Source organism: Triticum dicoccoides, chromosome 4A, assembly GCF_002162155.2.
Source record: "Triticum dicoccoides isolate Atlit2015 ecotype Zavitan chromosome 4A, WEW_v2.0, whole genome shotgun sequence".
NCBI lineage: Eukaryota > Viridiplantae > Streptophyta > Magnoliopsida > Poales > Poaceae > Triticum > Triticum dicoccoides.
In genome coordinates this window covers 751821668-751826978 of record NC_041386.1, presented here as the reverse complement: position 1 = coordinate 751826978, position 5311 = coordinate 751821668, and the positions used below count along the sequence as shown (strand labels likewise).

Sequence of the window (5311 nt, the reverse complement as noted above, 5' to 3'; positions counted from 1 at the left end):
CTCTCAGTTTACAGGGCGTGTGCGTACCTCTAAGTCGTCAATTTGACCAACCTAATACAAGTCATATATTACAAAAAATATACCAACATAAACTTTGGAGTTTCTACTTTCAAAAGGTATAATTTTTGTGTTATATAATTTATATTAGGGTGATAAAATTGGTAATCTAGGTATACGCGCAGGACTTGTAAACTGAAACGGAGGTAGTATTACCATGCATGTTCAAGGTCAAGGATAGAGAGTTAGTTTTGTCCCCAACATATTAATTTTCTAACTCTGATTTGTGTTGAGCCAATACTAGCTAGCATAGTTTTGGGAGGACGGACGGTAATTATTAAGTGAGAGGTTTAATTAGGCTGGCCATGGTGGGGTAACATAAGTAGTATCATGCACTTGGGATTCGTAAACATGCTTATGTGACAGACAATTAAAGAAGAAAGAGATGGTTATAATAACATAGGTAGATACCGTAACATAATAAATGTGATGCTACTATGTGTCACCCATGGCAATAAATAAAACAATGTATGCACTATAGAGATAGTAACATAGACTAGTAAGATATGCATGTTAGTAGTCTAAGTTACTCCACACTATGACCAGCCTTAAAGTCTCGTGGGTGTCCCGGCTTTTCATTATTCTCTTTTTGATGAGGAGCACGTGGCCTGGCCCGGCGTGTATGATATAACTCCCTTGACATTCATTCATCCTCATCCCTATCCCTAGCTAGTTCCATACCCCCGGCCCCGGCCCCGACCCCGACCAATGCATACAATGAAGTTGTTGATTCCTTTGGCATTCGTTCATCTTCATCTCTAGCTAGTTCCATTTCATACCCCCGACCCCTGATACGTAAAGGTAGTAAGTAGAGCACCATGACCACCACGCAATTCCATTCCCACCAGCACCAGCTGCTGCTGCTGCTGCCGCCCGTAATCCTACTACTCATCCTTGCCGCCGCGGCCCAAGCTCAAGGGGGTTGCCTCCACAAGTGCGGCGACATGGACATCCCCTTCCCCTTCGGCATCGGCGTCGGCGTCGGCTGCTTCCGCGAGGGCTTCCAGGTCTTGTGCAACAACTCCTTCCATTCGGAACCCCCTCGCGCCTTCCTTGCTGGCAGCACAAGATTCAACGGCTCCCAGATCTACAGTGATTCTTCGTGGTCGTCGTCGTCGGAGCTGGTGAGCATATCAGTCGCCACGGGCGAGGCACGAGTGTACGCCCCGATCGCGTACCGCTGCAACACAAATCACAACGAGTCCTTGTTCAGGGATCAGCACATCGATTTCTCCTACACGCCGTTCGCCGTGTCGTTGACGCGTAATGTTCTCATCGGCGTCGGCTTGGCAACCGAGGCTGAACTGGCATGCTCTCTGTTTACCTTCCTAAGCCCTTTCACTTGCCGTGCACGAGATTTCGTCCGCACGCCGCTAGCGAGGAACGGGTCGTGCACGGGGATGAGCTGCTGCGAGCAGGCCCTCCCGGCCGACCAGGGCTCCGGCAAGTATTTCGTGTTGTGGGTCAACCCCGTGGAGCACAACACGCGGTGGGAAACCAACCCGTGCGGCTACGGCATGCTGGTGGACAAGTCATGGTACAACTTCTCTACGCCGGACATGTACGGCGACAAGACGCTACTCAAAAGGTTCCCCCGGGGCGTCCCCTTGGCGCTTGATTTCGCCGCCGGGAACACTTGGTGTCCGGCGGAAGGACAGCCGCCGCCTCCGCACTACGCCTGCGTGTTAGCGGCAACAGCTCTTGTGCCAACGCAACAGCATATACTCCAGGCTATGTCTGCAAGTGCTGGGACAATTACACTGGCAACCCTTACATCGCTCACGGATGCCAAGGTACATACACACATACATACATATGAGTACATACATGCATACATACATACATACATACAAGAAATTGTCCTTACCAATTAATATAATTCGTTAACTCCCCCAAGTGTTGTGTTGATTCTTCAGACATTGATGAATGCAAGCTCCTCCAGAATCCATGCTCAAATGGCGGGATCTGCAAAAACAGGCCCGGAGGCTATGACTGTCCGTGCAAATTCGGAATGAAAGACGACGGCAAAGGGGGAACCTGCACAGATGTATTCACTACAGCAACAGCAAAGGCGACTGTGGGTACGTACTAAGCTACCACTGCAATGAAAGCACTGTGAGTATTTTTGTTGTTGTTTTTTTGAAAAAATGAAAGGCGCTCAGGGTGCAAGAAAAATGAGTACACAGCACATGAGGTGAGATCTGTTCCAGTAGAATCAACACCCTTTGGTTGTAGGCACCACGCAAACGGTTGGTCTGCAATCCAAACTACAAAGCAATATTTATTTGGTCTCACCTAATTAAATCGATCATTCACCTTCAATTCTGTTTTCAACCAGGAACTTGCTTCCAGCTAAATCATCAACATAGAAACACATGTATGACATAGGCATTGATTGCACGTCTCTTGCCGCATATCTATTACCTAATAATAAAGGGAGGAAGACTTCTTTCTTCTCCTTCCATCACCCTTTTATATTCGTTAATTTTGTGTTAACCATAAAGATTGACAACTGAGATTTAAAAGGATTTATCGTCCGTCGCTCCTTTTCTTCATACCTCATCCATCTGCATCTTTTTCGTCCTTCACGGTACAAGCCCAATTGAACAGACCAGAAAGGAAATCTTCCCGGATTGAATCGGCATCCAATATCGTCTCCTGCCTTGATTGGTTCTTCTTTCCGCTGCACACAACATCTCCATATATACATATATAGTCCTCCCGAGCCGTTGTTCCGTTAGAATTACGATGGACCTGGCTTCCACCGCGCCCCATCCTCACTGCGGCCCTTCCTTCACGCCATTAGCTCTGAGGAGGCCGACGCCGCCATCACGTCGATCTCGCTCAACGCAAGAATCACACTCGCATGGGAATTTCATGCCATGGTTCTGCGGATTGGAAGCGGTTCCAAGGTGGCAGAGGGAGGAGGCGGCACCTGTGACGAGGGGAGGCGGCTTCGATGAGGTGGAGCGGCAGCACCATCTGCACGCGCATGTACTTGCATCTCCCTCCGACGCCATCCGACACAAGCGTTGCACGGTGGAGGCCTGCATTGGATCGCGTGCTCGAATCCCGCCTTCGCCACGAGCTCTCCATTGACAGCTCTGTGTCACACGCTCAAGCAGTTTGACTGTACCGACGTGCTGTGGAAAGGTGATTGGGAAAACAAGCAGCAGCACAAAGATGTACAGCGAGGGGCTCCGTTGCAATGAACGGGCATGTTTCCTAGTATACTTGATTCAAAGTATTTTCAGTCGGTCGTTTGTGCATCTTAATTTCTATAAAAGACCTGACTGTAATTTAAGTGTCGTACATGATTTCCTTATGTTTTGCAGACTTAATTTCTCCAGAGTTTCAACCCCTTGGCTGTCTTGATTTAGATTCTTCTTCTTCTTCTTCTGATAGTTCTAGTGATAATTTGTTCTAGATTCCAAGTTGATGAACAAAAGAAACTATTTAATTCTTATGCTGAAACTTTCTGCTAGATTTGTAATTGTGAATTTAGTTATATAAACTAAGTTTGTTTCTTGTCCATCTAGGTGCAATAGGTGGCATTCTTCTCATGGTGATTCTGTGGTTTACTGTTATTCTTCGCAAAGAGAAAAAGAAGACAAAAGAATTCTACAAAAAGAACGGCGGCCCAGTATTAGAGAAAGCAAAAGTAATTAAAATTTTCAAAAAGGGGGAGCTCAAGCCAATTTTAAAGAATAACAACATAATTGGAAAAGGTGGATTTGGTGAAGTTTACAAGGGCCTTCTTGACAATAAAGAAGTTGCAATAAAGAAGCCGATCAATGGTAGCGTGCGAGAGAATGAACAATTTGCAAATGAAGTCATCATCCAATCTCAAGTCATCCACAAAAACATTGTTAGGCTCATTGGTTGTTGCCTTGAAGTTGAAGCCCCCATGCTGGTCTACGAGTTTATCTCCCAAGGTAGCCTCCATGACATTCTTCACAACAAGAATAACAAGGCGGCTCTCAACTTGGATGCACGTTTAAGTATCGCTGCACAGTCAGCGGATGGTCTAGCTTATATGCACTCACAAGCAAACACTAGAATTCTACACGGTGATGTCAAACCAGCAAATATACTCTTGGATGATAACTTTATAGCCAAGATTTCAGACTTCGGCATATCTAGATTGCTTGCAAGAGACAAGGAACACACTGCATCAATCATCGGCGACATAAACTATATGGATCCGGTATATCTACAAGAAGGCCTACTAACCGAAAAAAGTGATGTCTACAGTTTTGGAGTTGTGATCCTGGAGCTTATCAGTGGCAGGAGGGCCATACACTCTGAGAATAATAGCTTGGTAAAGAGTTTCCTTGAAGCCCATAAGGAACAGAAGAAAGCGACCGAACTTTTTGACAAGGAAATTGCAATAGCAGAAGATTTAGAGCTTCTTGATAGTCTAGCAGGTATTGCCATGGAATGCCTTAGCCTTGATGTAGATCAAAGACCAACAATGATGGAGGTAGCTGGGCAACTACACATACTGAGTCGATCTGGTAAGGTGCAAGATGTTTGACAAAATTAATCCTTAAGGAGGTGTCTTTTGGTTAGGAGAAAATTTGTAACTGCATTTCTAAGGTGGCCGATTGTTTGTGCACTGCATTTGTAACCGTATTTCTAAGGAGGCAGTACGCTTGTATGCTGCATTTGTAACCGTGTGTCAAAGAACTTCATTTTTTTTACCAAATTTGTAACTGTGTTACAGATAGTACGTCGTATTTTCTTGCACCTGCAGAGTTTCAACGTGCTTTACAGGTTGTATAAAAACATTTGCCTCCTTTTCCCCCTCACTTTCTCTCACCTGTCCCGTGCTGCATAATTAGTATGCTCACCGTCATGTTTAATGAGGTAATCGTATTCAAACAGTACATGCTATCGAATATTATCAAACACGTTGAAGAGCAAGTCCGTATTGTCCGAGAAAATCTCAAGGCGGCTCAAGACCGCCAGAAGAGCAATTAGGATCGCAAACAATGGGGTTTGACTTATCAACCTGGTGATCAAGCTTATCTGCATGTCACTCCTATGAAGGGCACTCACTGCTTCGGAATCAAGGACAAGGCTACATTGGCCCTTTCTGCATTATTGCTAGACGTGGTCAGGTGTCATATAAATTGGACTTGCCGCCGCAATTCTCTCATATCCACGACGACTGCCATGTGTCGCAACTTCGTCGTTGCTTCAAGGAATCTCCGCACCGAGCAGTGGATCATGAATTGCTCGGATTCGAAGA

General features: G+C 45.7%; 1 pseudogene; it reads left to right on the top strand.

Annotated features, from left to right (window-relative positions):
* Nucleotides 1–752: 752 nt before the first annotated feature.
* LOC119288467 lies at nt 753–4788 on the top strand (annotated as a pseudogene).
* The last annotated feature ends 523 nt before the right edge of the window (nt 4789–5311 follow it).